Source organism: Lissotriton helveticus, chromosome 11, assembly GCF_964261635.1.
Source record: "Lissotriton helveticus chromosome 11, aLisHel1.1, whole genome shotgun sequence".
Lineage (NCBI taxonomy): Eukaryota > Metazoa > Chordata > Amphibia > Caudata > Salamandridae > Lissotriton > Lissotriton helveticus.
In genome coordinates, this window is record NC_136072.1 from 22,183,692 (window position 1) to 22,194,846 (window position 11,155).

Below are 11,155 nucleotides of genomic sequence, written 5' to 3' on the forward strand. Positions count from 1 at the left end.
AGTCCTGAAAACCTCCATCACCACGGCCTCCTTGCCTGAGGACTGGATACACACTGAAGTGGGGCTCCTCTTGAAGAAACCGTCTGCTGATCCAGCAGATCCAATGAACTACCAGCACGTCTCCTTGCTCCCCTTTACGGCGAATGTTCTCAAAAAGGGAATCAACCTGCAACTCACCAAACATATGGAACACCACAACCTCCTGGACCCTGCTCAAACTGGATTCGAAGCCAATCACAGCACAGAGACAGCCCTGATAGCAGCCACCGACGACATCAGAGCCCTCCTGGACCTCGGCAAAACAGCAGCCCTCATCTTCCTGGACGTGTCAGCCACCTTCGACATTGTCTCCCACCACATCTTGATCAGCAAACTCCACCAGATCGGAATCCAGGGAGATGCCCTTAGAGGGATCCTCTCATATCTCACTGGAAGAACCCAGAGAATCGGTTTCCCATCATTCACCTCGGAACCCAAGAAGACCATCATCGGTATCCCACAAGGATCGTCCTTCTGCCCCACCCTCTTCAACATGTACATGACCACACTGGCCAACACAGTCAGATCGCACGGACTCAACATCATCTACTCTTTTTAATATACATGTGTCTGAATTAGGACCGCTGATTAGAGTTTTGATTTAATCCCGACCTCCTATGCCGACGACACCCAATTGGTGATCTCAACCATTGACAACGATGTCAACTACTCTACCAAACTCCATGATTGTATGGTCTCCTTGAGTGAGTGGATGAGTAGGCACTGCCTTAAGTTAAATTCAAGTAAAACCGAGGTGGTGCTCTTGGGAAAGCTTTCTCCTCGTTGGTCACCAGCTTGGTGGCCAAATTCCTTGGGCCCCCTCCTACACCAGTGACGAAAGCAAAACATTCGGGGGTCATAATAGTTGAAAAGCTTCATTCCACATCTCAGATCTCGAAGGTGGTGTCCTCTGCCTTTTTTACTATCAGAACGGTGCATAACATTCTTAGAAAGGCTAGGAAAGCTGTTTTAACTTCCTTGGTTTTAATCAAGTTGGACTATTGTAATGTCTTGTATATCAATGTGCAGTCCAACCAACTTAGAAGACTACAATCGGTTCAGAATGCCGTCGCTAGATTGGTTTTGGATTTCACTAAATACCAATCCATTAGGGCGTGAATTCAAGATCTACATTGGCTTCTGGTTGGCCAACGTGTGAAATTTAAGGCACTTTGCATCGCTCACAAGGCTCTTCATGGAGATGGCCCACAGTTTCTTCAGCACGTTTTTAGCTGGTACTCTCCCAGCAGGTCTCTTCATTCAGCTAATGCCTTCTTAATGCATCAACAAACTAATGACTGTCCACCAACCAACCAGAGACCTGCAATATGCCTCCCTTTTCCTCGCAGACACCCTCCAGATCTGGCGATCCAACAGCGGAGGACGCTCCTTCTCCCACCTGGGGGCCAAAGCCAGAAACCACCTTCCCCTGCACCTCAGGAACGCCACATCACTCTGGGAATTCAGAAAAGGACTAAAGACATGGTTGTACGACTGAATAGAGCACCGCTAAGCAGCTAGCATCTCCAGCGCCTTGAGTCCCTCATGACTGATTTGCCACACTTTATATATCCTGTTTGATTGAAGGCAAGGTGTGCAAAAGTGTCAGAACCTGGCAAGGCTGGCATCTGCGCTCTCCAACCCTTCATCCATGGGTCTCAAACACGTAAATGAAACAAAGCATGGATGGGCAGAGAAGACTGGGGCACGGGGAGGAGTAATCACACTTGTGAGCTGGGGAGTGCCTGATGCACAACTTGTGACTCTGAAGCAGTTTATCTGCGCCCATCACAAAGCCCTACTCAGAGTATCCAAGAAGAAAAAATATTTATTGAGCTATTTCTCCTGCAAACGGGGGTGAGTGTTCCTAAGGCATCGTGTATTACAACAATTCAGGTCTTTGGGCCAAAGCTCATTCAATTTGAAGGGAAATACCGCTATCATGTTGAATTTCCACTGGGAAGAAAGGACCTGGAACGAACCAGGTGTAGTGCAGTTCCTATATCCCTGATAGGCTCTGCGCATTGGAATAATATACACTAGAGTTTTGGCATAGGACTGAGGTCAGTATGCCTCTATCGAGTACATTAAACTTAATTACTTGTGTGTGCCAGCTAACTCAGAGGTCACTAGAAACTTCTCGAATAAACAAGAAGGGATTCGTTTCGGACAACCGCATAAACATGACAACTTTGTTTCCCTTAGAATCGGTACAGTCTCAGAATCGCGGAAACAATAGATATCAGTTTCACTCAGTCAATCGTGCATGCTTCGTTTCTACAGTTTACACAGAAATAGGTAGACGGGCGTTTCAATAAAAAGGGTTTATTGAATGGTCTTATTTCTCGTGCAAGAGATATGAACTGCTAGAACCGCAAGACAGATGTGAAGTATAATACGTACAGCGTTAGCAGTAAGATAAACACATACATAAATAACACAGGCTAAAATGTGAATACTCGTCTGGTGCTTCTAGCTGGTTCTACCCCAGTGTACCCAACCTAAGTGTAGTACGAGGTAAGAAGTAGGTGCTGTTTTTCTATTGTCTAGTTTAGCTATAGTTAGGATTGGTGTTACTAAGATTTGCCAAAAGTCCCTTTAGGGTCTAGTCAGCTCCATACCTTAGAATGAGAGGGGTTGGAATCTCTTTCCAGGTCTCGATCTCTAACACCCCGCAAGGGGAGTCAGAAACACTGGAGCTGGATTCTCTGCAAGGAGGATGACAGCATCTGGTCAGTGCGCCAGGCGGGGACTCGACTTCCTTCCGAACTTGCCGTGGCGAGCCGTGCAAGTATGCAGCTGTGACTTGCCATGGCAAGTGAGGGTATATTTATAACTTGAAGGTGTTTAGGAATGCCAGTATTGATGTAAAAGTCGGGCAGAGGAACGTCATGAATGAACCCCTATGGAATAGATGTTCATGCATAATAAATGAGTTCTTGGAGAAATCAATAATCCAAGCAGGGGAAGTCCTAAAGGCTTAAGACTCTGGTTTTCCAAGAACTCGTTGTGACGTGGATGGACGGATGTAGGTGACCATGCCTGTATTTGGTTAGCATGGATAATGCCTAAATAAGGTTTGGATTTCTGTGCCTAAATAAGGGCAATGTGAATTGTGCCTATATAAGGGCCTAAATCGGGAAACCTATATACGGTGTCTAAATCGGCACACAACACTGGAATCTGCAACATACCCAATGATTTGATATCAGACTGGGTCAACAACACGGACGGCTCTAGAGGCCCATTGCAGAATACAATCCTGATAGGCTCTTCCAGTAGACCCCAGATCTTGCCTAGCAGGCACTAAGTTGATTTTGCAGCCCCTCCCCCAGATGAGGGCAAGTGTAGCTATTCAAAGCAAATCAGATGTAAAAGATAATCGTCAGGCTGAATAAACCCTGTAAAAAGTTATGCCCAGCTATATTTAATGCACATATTTGTAGCTGAGGCACATCATGGCTGCACTGTATGTAGAGGGCACTGTTCCTTGATTTCTCAAAGCAAAATGTAGGAACAATGTAATTCCCAACTCAATGCTAGCAGGAGAGAGAGTTGCATGTGAATCTATGAAAGATACCAATGCTCGAGAACTGCAGGAAGAGGCAATTATGAATCCCTAGATTCATAGACTAACATGTTTGGAGTTAAAACTATAAAGCAGTAGCAAGGCAGCAGGAATGATGAGAATGAGGCTCCTGTTTGGAACATAAACTTGAGTATTACCTGTCGCAATCTAGAGTCCCCTTCAGTTTTGAAGTCTAGGCAGCAGTATTTCATCAAGGTATAGCATGTCTGTCCATGAAGCTGGACAGGTCATGTCACACCGGCTTGTCGAAGCTTCCTAGGATAGCTACTCCGCTGAATGTCTTGCAGGTTGTGACCACTGATGTATTCTTCTCAAACGCCCTCCGGTGCAGTCTATCTGTTTCTGGAGCGAGAGAACATGGGGAGACCTTGGTTCCTTAACTAGTTAGCCTGGCTGAGTCAGACCAGTAAGGCGAGCTGGAGGTTAACAATTGACCTCCTGCTACTCTACTCCGTTGAACGCTGCTGCAGATCAAGCCATTGTCTTCACAACTAACGCTCTTTCCAGGGTGATCCGAACCCACTGAAATCAAACTTGGCTGTTTTTTTTTTTTCACCTATTAAGCGAAAGGCACAATTTGATCTGGAGGTGGATCAGGAGGTAGTGCATCTGGTTAACATCCTCTAGTTAGGCAAACATTCTTGTCATAGATTAATCGGAGAGTAGTTCTCACAGGCACTACCCAAATGTCTATCATCTCAATTATTATGACCTACTGGAAGGTTTGTGGGTTTTTCAACGACTTCTACTTAACAGTGAGGAAGGATGAATACAAAGATAATTGACACTTGCCGGATGCTGTGAAGACCGTTGTGGCGGGATATTGAAGGCCCGATCAAGTGATTTTTGGGCAACTGATCAGTGGGGAGAGGACACATCCAGGGCTTGAGGTACCAACGTCGAGAAACCTTCCAATAAGGACCTCATGTATACTCCTGCTTTGACACTAGCATGGGGGGGGGGGGTCAATGGATTTCAGGGTTATGGTACCTTTTGATGTAAATGGCAATAGTAGTAATAGAAGGTGGATAGAAGGAAATCACTATCTTTAAAAAAAAAAAAAACCTTCACTGCCCATCAGGAAGATTCCCAGTAAGTTAGGATCTGTCCATGACTCAGATTTTCAGTTTTTGTTCCTGCTATAATTCTTCCCCGATTTAATCTACATGATTTCTACAGAAGTTAACAGCACATTCATTGGAGATTTTTTAGTCACGTATTTGGAAAGTGTAAGATGAAGCTGTGGCAGTAAAAACAAAAGTAGTCGTCGATGAGAACTGCTTCACTGATGAGTTATTGAGGATGTGGATCTTTTGTTACCGTAGAAGTTACTTGTGATATCCTTCTAGTTATTGACCTGGAGATCATCTTCAAGAACACAGTGGACAAGAACATGGTGGAGAGAGTATCATAAACCAGGGGCTTGATGATGGAACAATTACTGACTCGTTCAAAGCAGAAAAGGAAGAACCTATCTGTTGATGGGGAGAGCTTCAATGATGGTGTTAATAATGGTCCATACAGGTTAACAACAAGACTAATAAAATAGAGTTGTAAACCGTATATAGAACATGCAAGGAAGCCCACATCACTTCAGAAGAAACAGAGGGGTGAGAACCAAGATATGTAGCGCCTGAAAGAGGTTGAAAGACTGAAGGGACACGGCTGGTAGCCATGATAGTAAAAGCCCCCTTGGCAACACAGTCCCAAGTGGAGACCAGTGTGTCAGCTCACAGTTTGACTCGACTCCTGCAGAACTGGCAGCATGCGCCTCAGACCTTCGAAAGAAAGAATTGGCACTTAAACAGCAGACATTGGAGACTGGGGAGCAGAATTCAGCTCTCATGCTGGCAGAGCAGGAAGGAATAGTTTCTTACCTGTAACTCCAGTTCTCTCGTAGGGGTATTTCCATGATAGTCATAAGCCTTGAATAGTTACGCCCGCCTTCAGGGGACCCTGAGCACTTTTTCCAATATATCTTCTTAAGTGCTGAAGTTTGCCTTTCTTCAGGAAGGCCTTGAAAAGTCACTTAAACTCCTAATGCAGCCTAAGGACAAGGCTACCGTGATCAGAATTCTTCATCTTGGAGTGGCAAAAGAAAAAACTGCAATGAAATATGCACTCAGTGCATTAATAATTGTGTAAGGGCACTGAAAAAGAACCTTCACAACCCCTTTTGCTATGAGAGCAACAGACATGAAGAAGTGCAGGGCAATGTAGATCATAGACTGCCATTATAGATAAAGAATAAAGAGACGGTCTTTAAGGGCAGAGAGACCTCCAACATCCAATCATGCTCAGCCCGTGGCAGTTACCTCAGGTCTTTCTGAAGGTTGTGCTAGCTGATTAACAGCGGAGCATGAAAGGGTCTGTTTACTCCACCGGGGAGGAGGGAGGGTTGCTTATGACTATCATGGAAATACCCAGAGAGAACTGGAGTTACAGTTAAAAAACTATACCTTCTTTTGTGGGGGATTTCCATGTATAGCAATAGGCGTTGAATAGAGTAGAAAGCTCATCCCCCAAAAGCGGTGGAGTCGATAGAAACCAAAAGATATGGAAACAGCTAGGCACAGAGATTTCTGAGGGATGCCTGTCCTAATTCAGCAGCTGCTCCAGCATCTGTGTCAAAGCAGTAGTGTCTAGTGAATGTGTGGACTGATCTCCAAGTAGCTGCTTTGCAGATATCTGCCATGGGGATAGTCTTCAACAAAGCCATAGTAGCTGCCTTGCGTCTATTAGAGTGCTGTGGGCTTACCAGTAAGAGATTTATTAGCCAGCTGATAACAGCATAGGATGAAGAGACAATCCTCCAGGAGACCGACTGGAGGTAGCTAGTCCTGTGCGAACTGGGCCATAATTAGGGTTCCCAGTTTTCACAGATTTTCACAGATAAACAGACAATAGTGCAGATCTACAGTTTATTTATGCTATTCTGCAAGTGTATTCAAATAATGCTATTGCACTAGATACTACTGAAACCTTTTGGATATTGAAATGCGAGTATGCATTTATCAGTTAAATAAATGTGGAAAAACACCCATTGCAGCTTCATTTAAACATAAAACACAAAATAAAAATGGACAAATACAGAAAAAATAGCAAAAAATAAATATGGATAAATACAGACGGAAATGTTGAAAAAATAAATACCATAAAACCGGAAGCCCTAGCCATAATTGATAAATAGCTGTTGCGATTTGCGAATAGATTTGGTTTTATCCTAGTAAAATTTCAACACTCTTTACATCCAGCAAGTTGAGGGCTCTCTACGCTGGAGGAGATGGGTTTTGAAAGAAAGTGGTTAAAGAGAATGGCTGATTTACATGAAAATCTGAGACCACTTTAGGTAGGAACTTGGGATGGGTATTCAACACTACTTTGGAGGAGCGGAAGACTGTGTATGGCTCATGAGCGCAAAGGACCTGTTCTCACTAATTCTAAGAGCTGAAGTTATAGCCACAAAGAAGGCAGTTTTCCAAATGAGATGTTGAAGTGATGCTTTATGAATAGGCTCAAAAGGAGGAAGCATGAGGCGGGAAAGCACCACGTTCTGCTCCCATGGAAGAGAGGAATGTCTAATTGGAGGAAAAACATTCTTTAACCCCTCCAGAAAATAAATCTTTAATAACCGGGATGGATTCTAAAGAAAGAGGTTTGTGAAGGACTTTTCCTGGATGCCGTGAGTGCAGACAGGTGGACTCTGATGGAAGAGAATTGGAGGCCAGATTTAGCAAGGTGTAATAAATATGAGAGAATGACATCCTCCTGTCAAGAAGTGGGATCGATCAGCCTGGAAGAGCACCAGATGCAAAATCTCCTCCATTAAGAGGCGTCAGCAGATCACGTAGATGGTCGCTTTGCTTCCTTTAGAATGTTCAGACAGTCCTGAGGTGGGTTTAGAATGCCATACTGCACTATCTCAGGCGCCATGCTGCCAAACTCAAGGAGGAGAGGTTGGAGTGTAGTAGTTGACCTCTGAACTTCCTGAGGAGGTCTGGCCTGCTTGGCAGCCTGAGATATGGACAGAGAGACCGGCGAAGCAGGTCCGGAAACCGCAGTTGTCTCAGCCATTCTGGGGTGATGAGTATCTTCTTGGTTATTGTGGTTGAAAGCTTGTGCAGGACTACCGGTATCGGGGGTATTGGAGGAAAAGGGTAAAGAAATGTGTTGGACCAGTCGATCCATAGGGCATTCCCCAATGTCTTTCGATTGTAAAATCTGGCGGCGAAGTTGCAGCATTTTTTGTTTTCCGCGTGTGGCGATAAGGTCTGTAGAGGGTGTGCCCTACAAGTTGAAGATATCTTGTGCGACCTCTTCGATCAGCACCCACTCGTGGTTTTCGTCTAGAACCCCGCTGAGCGAGCCTGCCTGGATGTTCTGTACACCTGGCTGGTGAGTGGCTTTGAGTTTCAAGTTCCTGGCGAGGAGCCAGTGCCAGATTGGTTGAGCTTCTTGTGACAGGGCTCTGGACTGTGTGAGCCCCTGCTTGTTCAGGTAGTACATGGTTGTTGTATTGTCCGTCTGAACAAGAAAGGTCTTGGTCGTGAACGAAGGATGAAAAGCCCTGAGTGTCAGGTGAACTACATGGAGTTTCAGGAGATTGATTTGGTATGTCTTTTCTCTCGAGGACCATACTCCTTGTATCTGCAGGTGATCCATGTGGGCTCCCCACCCAAGCAGAGAAGCATCTGTCACAATGTTCTGTGTTGGGTCCTGCTGGTAAAAAAGGCATTTTCCTCAGGAGATTTTTCTGGGAACAGCACACTGGAGTGATCCGATAGCACGAGTGGATAGGATGATCTTCTCCTCCCAGTTCCCTGAAAACAGGTTCCACTGATCCTCCAAGCACTCCTGGAGAGGGCGCATGTGGAGGCGAGCATTGGGAGTCAGCAATATGCAGGAGGCCATTGAGGCGAGGAGACTATGGCACTGTTAGACGGGCCATCCGCTGGAGGTAATGACATTTCTGGCGAATAGATAAACATTGTTTCTCCTAAGGAAATACCTATTCCTGTAGCATGTCACTGGCAGCTCCTAAGTAGTGCAATGTCTGGACTGGTGTTAACGTGAACCTTTGAAAATTGATATGAAGACCCAAGCGATGAAGATCGCAAGTCCATTGGAAATGCTCTTGGGCTTCTGGGAAGGAGGGCGCCTTGATCAGCCAGTCGTCCAGATAATGATAGACAAAGATCCTGTGTTTTCATAAATGCACTGCCACCACAGCCATGCATTCGGAAAATGTCCTGGGTGCTGACTGGAGGCCAAATGGGAGACCAGTGTGTTGCTTGTGGTTTTGCTCCACGACGAATCTGAGAAATTTCTGATGACTTTGCAATGGGAATATGAATATAAGCATCGTGTAAGTCTATTGAGCAAAGCCAGTCTCCCAGTTGAAGTTGAGGGTATATTTGATGCAACACCAGCATCCTGATTGTTTCCTTTCGGATCCATTTGTTGGCAATTCGGAGATTGAGAATGGACCTGAACTCTTATTGCCCTTCCTTGGCACAAGGAAGTACCTGGAGTAAATACCCTGTCCTCGTTGGTTTTGAGGGACAGATTCCACGCTTTCATTTGACACTGCGTGTTGACTTCCTCCTGTAGAAGCTCGAGGCGAGACGTGGATGACCGCAGTGGAATGGATGAGGGAGGGGCAGTGAATCTGAGACGATAGCCGTGTTTGACAATATTTAAGACCCAGGCATCTGTTACGTGTTGCCACTCTGCTGGGTAATTTGCAATGCTTCCCTCTCCAGGAGTGGGTAATGGAAAAGAGGTTTCAGGGCTTTGATGCCATAGGTTCTCAGACCCATAGGTTAGCTTGCTGAGTAGTACGCCCCCTCTGCTGCTTGTGTTGAGGCTGGTAGGGCCGTTGATACTGCTGTGATCTCCCGGATCGCCATTGTGAGGTTTGAAACCCTCTGGGAAGGGGAAAAACAGAGGTAGGGTCGGAATGAACGTCGCCGTTCTTTAGATTGCTCTAATCCAAATGCTTTCAAAGTATCCATCTCCGTCTTCATTCTTGCTATTTCATCATCGGCATGCAAGCCAAAGAGTGGAGGTCGAAAAAGGTACATTTTGGACACATAGCTGAGCATCAGGCTTCAGAGATGTCAGTCGAAGCCATGCACGTCTGCACAAGGAGACCCAGTGACAGTAACTCTGGGCAGCTAAAAATCGAGGAATCCGCTGCCACACTGATGACTTGGTTGGATACCATAGCTCCCCCTCCTAGACTATTTCCAGAAAATCCTCCTGGTGTCCTTTTGGGCGGTGATCTGCAAAGTGGAGAATGGAATCCCAAAAGGGGTGTTCGTACCTTCCCAGGAGGGCTGTTGCGCTGGCTGCTTTCATGGAGGTAGCAGCTGTGTTGCAGACTTTGCGGCTTGACGAGTCCAGTTTTTTGCTCTCCTTTTCAGGGGGAGAAGTAGAAGATGGAGAGGTGGAGTCGGATTTATGTGCAGCTAATATTTCCACTGAGTCAGGTGGAGGGTTAGCACATAGGAGCAGTGGATATTGCTCTGGTGGGAGCTAGTTATTCTAGAGTCTGGAGGGTGCTGATTTTGAAGCAGCTGGAGAAGGTAACAATTCCATTGCTGGCTCAAGAAGACCCGGCTGTAGTGGAAGCAAAGGTTTTGAGGCAGTGCGTTGGTTAAGAGTTTGAAAAGGTCGCTGAAGTCGATGGAGTGGGAACCACCATAGGTATATTCAATTTAGATGCGCCTCGAACCAGAACCTCTTGAAAAGTGTTGATTTCTTCAATTGGTGAGTACTGAGGTTGAGGTAAGTCCGACAAGGTAGGAGAGTAGTCAGTGGTGGACGAGGATGTAACCGTATGACGAAGGTGGTGGGAACGAGATCTTGATCTGTGATGAGATCGGTGAGGAGACCGTGTGTGGCGCAATCTAGTAAGAAACATGAATGGTACCCATGGTGAGAGCGAATGTGTTTCCTTGTGCACGATCTCCTGGGCGCTGGTGTGCTAAGAACCTGAGGCACTGCAGGAGCAGGAATGACAGGTGCCGGTAGAGCTGGTGGAGACAGAGTTGGAGTTTGAGGCACCAGTGGGGGCAGCGGACTTGGTAGCACAGGGGGCACTTTGAGCTAGTAAGCCAAGTTGAAGAGACACCGGAATGGGAGAAGAGGGTATTTCTACCCGAGATTAAGCTCTGAAGCGAGAATTGGATGATGAACAGATTCACCTTCTTTTGGTGGGATTTCGCAGTCTCCTAGACGTCAATGATCTTTTTGACGTCTAACCCCATCGATGTCGACTCGTTTTCAACTATGATCTGCTTCTGGACATCGACCCCTGTCAACATAGGCTCGCCCTCGTTGGCTTCTTGATGTTGTCCACTCTTGTCGTCGTTTGGATCTTGACGTTGGCCGCCTACCTCTCTGTGATGGCGAGTCACAATTCCTAGACGTCGAAGCATTTTTTGATGTCGGTTGTCAATGTGAAGCAAGTCTTGGCGGCGCCAGAGTGTTTTTTGACATGGAGCATCAATGCTTATACGGCTT